This window comes from Dryobates pubescens, chromosome 22 (assembly GCF_014839835.1).
Source record: "Dryobates pubescens isolate bDryPub1 chromosome 22, bDryPub1.pri, whole genome shotgun sequence".
Taxonomy (NCBI): Eukaryota; Metazoa; Chordata; class Aves; order Piciformes; family Picidae; genus Dryobates; species Dryobates pubescens.
The window spans coordinates 5,503,592-5,515,795 of NC_071633.1; the positions used below are offsets into that span (position 1 = coordinate 5,503,592).

Below are 12,204 nucleotides of genomic sequence, written 5' to 3' on the forward strand. Positions count from 1 at the left end.
AACCAATACTCAGGAAGGAGTTTTTTCCACTTGTATGATTCATTGAAGTGAGCATACCATGGAGAGAAAACTCTATCTTGAGTTACTTGGGAAATGGATCTTTGATTTTATGCTGAATGCTTATTATCATTGTATTCCCTTGATTAAAATGAAGGAAGAATTCAGGACAAAGTTAACCTGTGGAACAGAGGAATACTTTGTCGTGTCTATGACTAATGGACTTGATAGATAAAAATATTAGCCACAGCTCCTGGGTTTTGTGTCAGCTGAAAATATAAGTCTGGGCTGGTTAAAAAGCATGGAAATTCTCCTTGTACAGATAGCTGCCTGATTGCACAAGGTAGAGAAAAGTGGGGGTGGTCTTCCTTCTCATTTATTTCCTAGTGATTCACTGAGATCTTTTTAGTGTCCTTTTCTGCTTTCAATATGGCTGAGAGAGCTGGGATTGTTTAGCCTGGAGAAGAGGAGGCTCAGGGGAGACCTTATTGCTCTCTACAACTACCTGAAGGGAGGTTGTAGCCAGGAGGGGGTTGGTCTCTTCTCCCAGGCAAGCAGGTTTAGGTTTAGGCTGGAGGTGAGGAGAAAGTTCTTCACTGAGAGAGTCATTTGCCATTGGAATGTGCTGCCCAAGGAGGTGGTGGATTCACCATCCCTGGAGGTGTTCAAGAGGGGATTGGATGTGGCACTTGGTGCCATGGTTTAGTCATGAGGTCTGTGGTGCCAGGTTGGACTTGATGATCTCTGAGGTTTCTTCCAACCTTGGTGATTCTGTGATTCTCATGCAGCATTTTCTGTCCTCTCTAATGATGCTGTGTCACTGTCACATGTAAAGACAGGTAAAGAGTCATGTGCTGTAACTGCTTAAAGGAATACTTTTCCTGTATGAGTTTGCTCTCACAAGAGTTGTTTGGAGGTTTATTGGCTTTTTTTTAAGAAAAAAATAGGTGTTCATTTTTCAAAGGTTGTAAATTTCCATGAACTTATGGATGAATGCATCTAACCTCAGGGATAATGCCACAGATGGGAAGTAACCAGCCAGAATGGTACTGTAAATACCCCAGGGTGACCTTATAGCTGCTTTCCAGTACCTGAAGGGATCCTACAGGAAGGCTGGAGAGGGACTTTTAATAAGGGTGTCTAGAGACAGGACAAGGGGGAATGGTTTGAAGCTGAGGGACAGTAGGTTTAGACTGGATCTTAGGAAGAAGTTCTTCAATACAAGGGTGGTGAGTCTCGGAATACGTTGCCCAGGGAGGTTGTGGATGGATGCCTCCTCCCTGGGGGTGTTTAAGGCCAGACTGGATAAGGCTATAGTCAGAAAAGTAATCCACGAGCAGTGAAACCCTGGCTAACTGGGGGGCCTGTAGTGTCTTAATAATTAATGAAGATTGTAGCTTCAGCTCTTCTTGAGTGTTAATAGGAAAACTAGCAAAGCATTGTTTAGTTCAGGCAACTATTTTTCTGTTTGTTTTATCCAGCATGTATTCAACATGTATTGTTGATTTCAGAAGCAGCATTAAGAATCTAATAATGCCCACTAGTAAATAGAACAGAATAAACCAGGTTGGAAGAGACCTTCAAGATCATCGTGTCCAACCCATCAACCAATCCAACCCACCTAAACAACTAACCCATGGCACCAAGCACCCCATCAAGTCTCCTTCTGAAGACCTCCAATGATGGTGACTCCACCATCTCCCTGGGCAGCCCATTCCAATGGGCAATCACTCTCTCTGTATAGAACTTCTTTCTAACATGCAACCTAAACCTCCCCTGGCGCAGCTTGAGACTGTGTCCTCTTGTTCTGGTACTGGCTGCCTGGGAGAAGAGACCAACATCTGCCTGTCTACAACCTCCCTTCAATAGTAGAGTGCAATAATGCATTTAAGTTTGTGCTGTGGCAGTTTAAAGTAAGGGAGCACGACATGAGCCCAACAGGTGAGCTCTCAAAGCAGACGTTGCTTTATTCTGGCTATATTTGGGTAATGGAAAGAATGAAATGCTACCTAATGAATGAAGTGGCTGCATTCAGAGAAAATGTTGGCATCCAAATTACAGCAAGAATATGCACAGGACTTGGTTGGTTGGTTGGTTGGTTTTAATTGATGAGTAAGTGTGTGTTATGATAGCTTAGATTTGTTTATCTGGAACAAATGAAAACTTATTCTATTAAAAATGGAGGAATAGAATGGTCCTAAGTGCATGTTAGCCATCCTTTTAAACTGAAAACTATAGGGACTTCAGAAGGTCTTAATGTCTTCAACCTTTGTAGGTATCAACATATTGATATTTGGAAAGGTTTGGGTTGTTTGGATTTTTTTAAACCAAGAAAAAATCCTAAATTATTCTCAGGAGACAAAAAAAAAAAAGAATTAGGAAGTTGATGGAACTTCCATTCCAAAGATGCTCTGCTATATATACATCTGTTGCATTTCAGTGTAAAAGAAGTTTCACTCTGCAGAGGACTTATCAGTTATGAAAGCAATGTCATTAAGTCATTGAGAGCCATCTGCCATTTAACAAAAAATAGCAGAGGCTTGTTGAGGAATTATCACATTTTTAGTGAGCATTTTTCAGAGCAAGTGGGACAAGACTTGAAGGCTAAAAAGAAGCTTCCAGGCTGTAGGGTCTATATATGGAAATGTGTGTGCTTAGATATGTATACAAAAGCTCTGAGACAATCAGATGACTTAGGAGTCAAATTCTCACTGCACTTTGCCTTCCAGCCATTGAGATGTTTATATTTTTTTTTAATGACAGAAGCATCCTTCCTGCATTTATAATACTGTTGCAGCAGATATCACATGACAATAATTTGTCTGTCCACACTCCATTTTTATTTGCTTAAAATGGATCATTGACTTTTTAGGGTATCAGTATGTTCTAATTGACTTTGGTTGTTTCCTGGGTTAGAACTACCAACCATCTCAAATATAACCTTGGCACAGAGCTTGATAGCGTGCTACAGCTCAGTACTGTGCTTGATGAGCTCTCTAGGAAAGGATCACAGTTTATATATAGCTCCAGATATAATTAGTACACCTTTGCTCTTCTGAGGGAGGAAGCAGAAGCACTGTAATGAAATTATGATGTTGGTTGTGTGATGTAAGGCTTGGTCTGTCATAGTTGTCACTGAACCAAGTGTCAAAGGAAAAATCTTGGAATGATATACAAGTTGTTCTGTGTATCCTATCTTTTGAGGCTTGTGGGGAGTGTTAAGTTGGATAGCTGTACTGAAACCCCTGTGAGTATGCAGACTGTTATCCCTAGGAAAACAATAGGTACAGATACCTGTCTACAATCTTGAGATTTAAAAACAAAATCAAATTCCCCCAAAACAAACAAACAAAAACCACCCAACTGCAAGAAACCCCAACTATACCAATAGCACCATCTGGGGGCTCTTAGCTTAGTTCCCCTTTTGGGTTGAGTCCCTTTATTCTCGTCTCTTTTTTTGGGGGGGTGTTTTTTGTTTGTTTGGTAGTTTGTGGGTTTGTTTGTTTGTTATTTTGTTTTTTCTCTCTCTTTTGAACACAGGGTTTTCTCACTTAGGTTTTCACTACACAGACCTTGGCTGAATCATAGTTAAAAGTAATTCAAAGGCTTTTCTCTTTCGCTTGCCTTAATGAGTCCTCTAAAACTTGAAAAATATCACAGAATCACCAAGGTTGGAAGAGACCTCAGAGATCATCAAGTCCAACCTGGCACCACAGACCTCATGACTAAACCATGACACCAAGTGCCACGTCCAATCCCCTTCTGAACACCTCCAGGGATGGTGACTCCACCACCACCCTGGGCAGCACATTCCAATGGCTAACGACTCTCTCAGTGAAGAACCTTCTCCTCACCTCTAGTCTAAACTTCCCCTGGATCATTCTTGATAAAATCTCAAATGTCAAGTACAACTTCATAAATCACACTTCTAAAAGACTAAAATGAAAAGTGGGGAAATTAAAATGAGTAGTTATATGGATCTGCAATCTTTCTCCCCACACTCGTTACAATTGATGCATCTTACAAATGAGTATTCCTGAGACTGTTACAAATAGTTGGAAATGCTCTGTGCAAGGAAGTCTTGCTCTCTCATGGTCACATTATTTTAAAGTGCTGTTAAAGAGAATGAATCACATTCATCTGCAGTCTGGGTCCAGCACAGAACCTCTTCTTTGGAAGTAGTTAGATCTTTGCTTAGCTTGCATGAAAGGTTTCAAGAGTAAGGACGATATTTGCCGTGAACAGCATGATTTTCTGCAAACCTTTCACAAAGAGCCATATGGAGCCAAGGCAGACCTCTGGCAAAGTTGCCTTAAAGTCTTTGGTTGAGCTTTTATCTGGGGAGCAACAAAAGTCAATTAAACACACATGAAACTTCTGACTTATTAAAAGTCAATGGTCCGTTTAAATAGGGGAAAATGTAGTGCACCGGGACAAATGCTCTGAAGAATTATGCAAATGCAATACTTACTGTGGCTGCATCATGAAGGAAGAAAAAGATTATTACTATTACTTTAATAATATGGAATAAATTTGTATATGGATTTAAAACACAGTGTGTCCGTTATAGGTGATAACTGCAGGCCATTACAGGAAGGTGTTTGGCTTACATTTGCAGTAAAGTCAGTCACTGATGGAAAATCACTTTCAAATGACCAAGGACCAGCACTCCTGTATATTTGTGGGAGTTTGAGGCAGACCCTCCCTTGCCTCCCACCAGGGCAGAAAAAAAATGAGACTCACACAAACGGATTGCAGAAGTGGTGGCAAGTTTAAATGGAAAAGCAGTGAATGTTTTACAGAGGAACTACAAACACAGTGACAAAGGAGATCCCAAAGCATACCCAGAAGCATCCCCCCCACTCCCCTCTCGCCACCTGAGGGTACACCCAAAAGCCCCAGAGCTCTTCCTTCCCCCCTCTCCACTGCTAGGCTAGTCTCAGCTTGCCATATCTGAGATTGCCCTTCCCCATTCTCCTCCTGGTATTAGGCCTAGGAACATGTCCAGAGAAGGGCAACAAAGTTGGTGAGGGGTTTGGAACACAAGCCCAATGAGGAGAGACTGAGGGAACTGGGGTTGCTTAGCCTGGAGAAGAGGAGGCTCAGGGGAGACCTTCTTGCTCTCTACAACTACCTGAAAGGAGGTTGTGGACAGTGGGTGTAGGTCTCTTCTCCCAAGCAACCAGCATCAGAACAAGAGGACACAGTCTCAAGGTGTGCCAGGGGAAGTTTAGGCTCGAGGTGAGGAGAAAGTTCTTCGCTGAGAGAGTCATTAGCCATTGGAATGTGCTGCCCAGGGAGGTGGTGGAGTCACCGTCCCTGGAGGTGTTCAAGAGGGGATTGGATGTGACACTTGGTGCCATGGTTTAGTCATGAGGTCTTGGGTGACAGGTTGGACTTGATGATCTTTGAGGTCTCTCCCAACCTTGGTAATTCAGTGATTCTGTGACCTCAAGAATCACCTAGTTCCAACCCCTCCAGCCATGGGCAGGGACCCCCCCCACTCACACTACATCATGTTGCTCAGAGCCACATCCAGCCTGGCCTTAAAAACCTCCAGGGATGAGGCTTTTACCACCTCCCTGGGCAACCTGTTCCAGTGTCTCACCACCCTCATGGGGAAGAACTTCTTCCTAACATCCAATCTGAATCTACCCATTTCTATTTCTTTTCTATTCCCCCTAGTCCTATCATTACCTGACACCCTAAAAAGTCCCTCCCCAGCTTTCTTGTAGGCCCCCTTAAGATTGTGTGTTTCATATCCTGGTTCTGGATGGGTTTTCTTCAGGTTTCTTTCTTTGTTTGCTTGTGGCTTGTGCTTGTTTCTTTTTTTTAAAGATACAAGTGAAAAATCAAGAAATCGAGTGTAGGTCTCCTCATGTCAATAAATTCCATCAAAGCAAGTTGTAGAAGAACCTGATTTCCTACTGCAGTAGAAATAAAATTTTAATAAAGTGTCTTAAGCCCCTTTCACTTGTCTTTTGTGAAAGTATATCAGCTTAGTGAACCAACACATAAAAATAAAATGAGTTGGGAATCCTCACACTAAGGCTCTGGGCATTGAATTCCGAGAAGGGGGAAATGTATTCTCTGAACATTACTTTAAACTCTGTACATTCATGGAAAAAAAAATAGAGGGTGCATGACAACAGAAAATCCCTTGAATTTGTCTGATGAGAGGCTGTGATGAATTCAATAAAAACTTCTAAGAGTTAATAGAAACTTGATAACTTTCTGAGAGTATTTACAGCATCCCAGAGTGGCTGAAATTGGAAGGGACCTTTGCTAACGGTTTTAGTGCAAGCTCCCACTCAGACCAAAGTCAACTGGAGTAAGTAGTTCAGGGCTGGTTTGGATATCTGGATGGATGGAGACTCCACAAGACCTCTAGAAAGCTGATCTCCCAATTAAAAAGCATTTTTCCTGCATTGGAAGCTGTTCAAATGTTTCATGTTCCAGACATCTTCTGCACTTACTGCAACTCTTGCTGGGTTATACCTCCAGTGACACTGATAATGTGTCTTATGTACTGACATATTAGGAAACCTTAATTTCTAATTTTTAATTGTTATTCTAATTTTTCCATGAGTGGAATAATTCCAGCCCTCAATCTAGAGGCTTAATGATCACCATTAAGTGAATATACAGGCAGGAAATGCACATAAATTGTGGATCTGAGCATCTGCTCAGGTGTCATCTTGCAGTCTCTCCTAAGATTCTGGCCAGAAGTTTCAGATGCTTCTGAACTCTCAATACAGACTCATAGAATGGTTTGGGTTGGAAGGGACCTCCAATGGTCACCTAGTCCAAGCCCCCTGTAGTCAGCAGAGACATCCTTCACTAGATCAGGTTGCTCAGAGCCTTGAATGCCTCCAGAGATGGAGCCTCAACTAACTCCCTGGGCAACCTGCCCCAATGTACCACCACCCTCATGGGAAAAACCTTGTTCCTCACATCCAATCTCAATCTGCTCTTCTCTCATTTCAAACCATTGCCCCTCATCCTTCACTGCAGGCCTTTGGAAACAGTCCCTCTGCAGCCTTCTTGTAAGCCCCCTTCAAATATTGGGAAGATGCTATTAGGTCTCACCAGTGCCTTCTGTTCTCCAGGTTGAACAACCCCAACTCCCTCAGCCTGTCCTTGTAGCAGAGGTTATCCAGGCCCCTGACCACTTTCATGGCTCTCCTCTGGAACCTCTCCATCAGGTCCATGTCCTTCCTGTGTTGAGGGCTCCAGAGCTGGACACAGTACTCAAGGTGAGGTCTTACCAGAGCGGAGTAAAGTGGCAGAGAAGGTAGAAATTGCCATCTTGTAACAATGTGGAGATGAATCTATTCCTGTGTTCCTGGTGGTTACTTTTTTCTTAGAGAGTGCTGAAAAGGTTTAAAGCAATGTTATCTTTTCCCCTAGCTTTCATTTTGGAGGCAGGTGTAATATGTAGAATAAGCATCCATTCACATATTGTCATTACTGTAAATGAATGAGTCAAAGACAACCTTGCTGATACATACAGAAGGAACAGATTGGGAGATCAAGTGGAATCTTAATTTCCTTGTAAATCTAGGAGGATTTTGTCTTTCAGAGAACTTGCCCCTCTCCATGCTCTGAGGAAATAGAATAGAGTAGAAGAAATTAGGTGATATGAATTCAGTTTTGAGCCCTGCACTACAAGAAGGACACTGAGGTGCTGGAGCATGTCCAAAGGAGGGCAACGCAGCTGGTGAAAAGGTCTAGAACAAACCTTATGAGGAGCAGCTGAGGGAACCAGGGCTGTTTTTCTCATGCTGTCTTCCCAATACTCAAGCCAGGGATCAGAAGTTTGTGCTGATTAACAACAAGTAAAAATTTCCCAAGCTGAGACACTTTTGTCCGTGACAGAGTCTAGCAAAAGAAACAGCAACTCCTTAATTCCATTATTTCAGAAGTGGAGTTGCCAGATTCTTTGCTGAATAAAGATGCAGACATTCCTGATTTAGACTCATATCGAAGCAAGAACATTATTGATGCTATGGTGCCTTTGAGAGCTGCAGAAATGAAAAGCCAATTGCAAGGTCAAACTCTCAGTTCAATTCCTAATTCAATTTATTTATTTAACCTTAAGAAAACTCACGAGATGTAAAACATTTGACTTCTAATGTGATTCCTGAAAGAGGTAAAACATTTATACTTGTTCAAAAAACATTCAATAGAAAGGGCAGCTGTCAAAACCCTGTTACATAATGAAGCCAGATTTTCTGAGTTCAAATCTAAGATCTCAGTCCAGTTCAATTATAAATGACAAATGCCCTTGAAGTCAATGTTGATTTGAGTCAGCACCTTTCTGGAAGTTCTTATTTCCATGAAGAAACACAAAGGTGTGAAGTGGGGCTCAAAAGTACAAGGAGTTTTAGTGTAATTGGTTTTTTTTCATTCAAATATGCAATATTTTTGCATTGTCCATGTGTTGTCATTCTTGCATTTTAAGTATCATAGTATCAGTCAGGGTTGGAAGGGACCACAAGGATCATCTAGTCCCAACCCCCCTGCCATGGGCAGGGACACCCCACACTAGATCAGGCTGGCCAGAGCCTCATCCAGCCTGGGCTTAAACACCTCCAGGGATGGGGCCTCAACCACCTTCCTGGACAACCCAGGAATATTGTGTTTTCTTGATTAGTTTAAGTGCTGACTATGACAATCAGGGGTGATTGTCCTTGTTGGATCTTGCTTCATTTGGAAACAGGTTATACTATTGTTTATAGAGTCTGAAATAATACTGTCTACATTTCCTCCTGCTGCCAATCTAGAGTTTTCTAAGATTAAAACAACAAAAGAAAGAAAGAAAAAAAAAGGGCAGGTTTATAAGTTCAGAATTTGCATAGTATCCTGTTAGTGTCATAGATTGTGCTTGATAGCTGTCTGAAAATGTGTCTCATTACTATTAGAGTTACAACATAGTCTGTTTTCTGGCTAATTGTTGTAGAGAACATAAAAATAGATTCCCTGAGATTTAAATTGCTCATACAATTCATATCAGATGTCAAATTGTGTTTGCTCAGCCTACCTGGAATACTAATGATGACAGCAATAAAAATGGTCTGTTCAGACCCCTGGAGATAAGCTGTTTGACTACCAGGAACCTGCAGGCTGGAAATGTCTGGAGTGGATTTTTGCACAAAGCATTAGAAAATCAAGACCTGAGTGATTAACAGATTATGGCATTAAAAAATAGCCTTTGCCCTTCTCAGCATAAGCTAATGATAAAAATTTCCTAGCTCCTGGATAGAGTGCATCTGTATTTTCTATTCAGCTGCTGGAACCCTGAGGGCAGCTAGTTTCTGTACACACTCCTTGGCAGTGCTACGAACATTCCTTGGTGGGCTGTGGACAGCAGAGCACGTGCATAAACTGAGCACAACAAAAAGAAAGTGCAGAAAACCTGTTTAGCATACCAGATCATCTATTAGCTTTGAAATGTATCTTTGGGATTGACAGCAGCATTGTACTCCAGGGTTTATAAAAGTAAAATGGACAATGTTTGCTAAAAAAAAAGAGCCAGACATTGCATTGTATTCTAAATGAGGGCTCATTTTCCTGTTCTGTGCTGTTTACATTAGGGATTTGCCTGGGTACTCACAGTTCTGCTCCACTGGTGTGGAAAGAGAGTAGCTGCAAAAAAGGCCCCCAGGCCTTAGGATTCTGCTTTCTGTATGTATGATCCTTCCATGTCCTTCAAATGTGATGCCTACCCTGGCACTTGGCAGTTTCCAACTCTCAGCAAAAGGACTGGAAAAGGAGAGGATAGGGAAGTACCGTTGATGAACTTACTTGGCAATGGCTGCCTCACCAGATTTGGACTACTGTAGAGGTCCTGTGAACTAGAAGACATCAAAATATATTGTAAGCTGTGCTGGTTTGAGCTTTACCTGGAGTCTAAAAGCCCAAATTGTAACAGATTGAGATTCCTCCCTCTCCCTTTCCCGGTAAAGTAAAGTAAGGTAAGTTAAACCAAAATCAGGTAAGGGAGAGGAGAGGTAAATTCATGAAAGAAATAGTCTGGAATCAGTTTGGAAGTAAAAGAGGTGATTTTTTTAACAAAATAAATATATATCTCCATCTATCAATCACAGCGAGAGTTTAAAAAGATAAGGATAAATAGGAAAATATACAAAACCAAGCCCAGGTAGCCTTGTATTCCCTGGATGTAAGTGGAATCAGTTCTTCAGAAAGCATAGATGCAGCTTGGAAAGTAGCCCTCCCACCCCCCATCGTTGTAGGCAGCAGCAGATAACCTCTCTCTAGCAGATGAAGCAGGGAAGGAGAGGGAAGTAAAAGATGTCCTCCCTTTTTATAGGCTTGCAGGACAGGAAAGGGGAGTGGAATAGATCACCTTTGACCCAGGGGACCCCTCCTCCTGGGAGAGGGAAAAAGTCTCTCTCTGCCCACCTGGATCAAGTTTCTTTTGTCCACCTGGTGCTGGGTTCCTGTTTCAGCCCCCATCAAGGATGGGTGTAACCCAGCACATAAACTTAACAGGAGATTACCGGCCCAAGGATTGGTTCTGCCTGACATTAGATAACTACAAACGATAGAGCAAAAGAAGCTCCCTTTTGAGGTTGCTTCATCATAGAAAATAAATTTCTATGAACAGTATTCTGTGCTAAGATTTCACTGTTGAAGCCTTGGGACCCAGATGCTTCTTTTTCCACTTAGTTTTCTCTGTTTAATATAAATATTTTTCATGCTGTTCTAATTAAAACCCTACGCTCCATAAGGTAAATAGCTTTGCCAAAGCTAGCTTAAGCATAAGTTGCAAACAGGCTTTAGGGGGAAAAGCTTAAATATGTAGAGGAGGATGTTGCAGTTGTCATGGAAGAGTTTCAGTTAATTAGAAAACTGGATTGTTTTTTGCTAGGCATACCATAAAACATATCTCTTCACTTCCACATACACACATACACACACACACACACCCCAAAGAAAAAAGAGCTATATGAGTATTCTCTTTCCCCCTCCCCTTCTTTTCTTTCCTCTGAATCATGTTTGCTGAAAAGCTTTACTTTCACAGGTTATTTCAGACTGTGCAATAGAAAATGACGAATTATATATCAATTTTTGAACAACTAAGGTCCAGTGATCATAATTTCTTCAGGTTTGGCTACATTAAAAATAGCAGAATAAAAGTAGCCAAATTGGGCTCTGTGAACGTGATGCTGGACTTTAAAAAGTCAGTCAAATGTGAAAGATAATGGATGAGAATTTAATATATCCTTGGAAACTGGTAGATGGGAACTATTCAAAGATCTCCCGGGGAAGTATATAAGCTTTCTGAATACAGCACTGAAGCAAAAAGGTTGTAAGAGCTGGGAAAAAAGTACACATACAGCTAAAATGGAAATGAACTCCTTAGAGCTGTCTCCCTCTTAGAAACAAGACACTCACCTGTACCCTTTCTACAGTTCTTGACTTTGGAAGACCAAAGGTGCTTTGAAGGTTTTATCAGACATCAGCTTGAAATATAGCTCTCTTGTGGCTAATAATTAATGAAACAGAACAATTTCCTTCTGATTGGTAGATCTGAGTATAGAATAGTGCCTTCTGAGCCTAAAAACTTAATTTACTTATATAGGAGAGAACTGTATTTCACTGGGCAGCTTAGCAGAAGCTGAAAGTGTCCCACATTTGTAGTACAGACTTAAAGGATACTGCTTTGCATTCGGTTCATTCTCAGAATCCCCTTGTCTGTCAGCTGTGAATGCTTACCTGGAGCATCTCAAATTCCTCCAAAAGCTGAGAATAAAATAGTATTTGAAAAGTTGAAGAGAAGATGGGCAGAAAAAGTATTTATTAAATCAGATTTTTCCTTTAAATTTGCTGTCAATATTTGATGTCTTTACAGAAGTTTGTCATAGTTATGGTTGGTAATATGAAGTCTTTGCAAGTGAGCCCATAAAAGCAGCATGTGGTGAGTTACAAGGAAGCTACAGTTAAGGAAGAATTCTTGCTCCAACCTTGCAAGCATAGGTAGACTTTAGGCTCCAAATGCAAAATAACTGGCAGCTCCCAGCCCTCCTGTGCTGTCCCCTGCTTTGTCTAAGCAGCAAAGATGAACTGATTTGGAAAGAACCTAAGTAATTACTTATCTCCAACAACTTCATGTCAAATCAAACCTGTAACTGCAGGCAAGCAGACGTGCTGCGTGCCAAATGCATTTCCTTCAACTCAACT

General features: G+C 41.4%; 1 protein-coding gene across 1 annotated transcript in view; it reads left to right on the forward strand.

The window, feature by feature from the left end:
- The window catches only part of LUZP2 (leucine zipper protein 2), a 159,684-nt gene that overhangs the window by 53,652 nt on the left and 93,828 nt on the right, over window positions 1–12,204 (forward strand). The gene's annotated exons all lie outside the window — the stretch shown is intronic.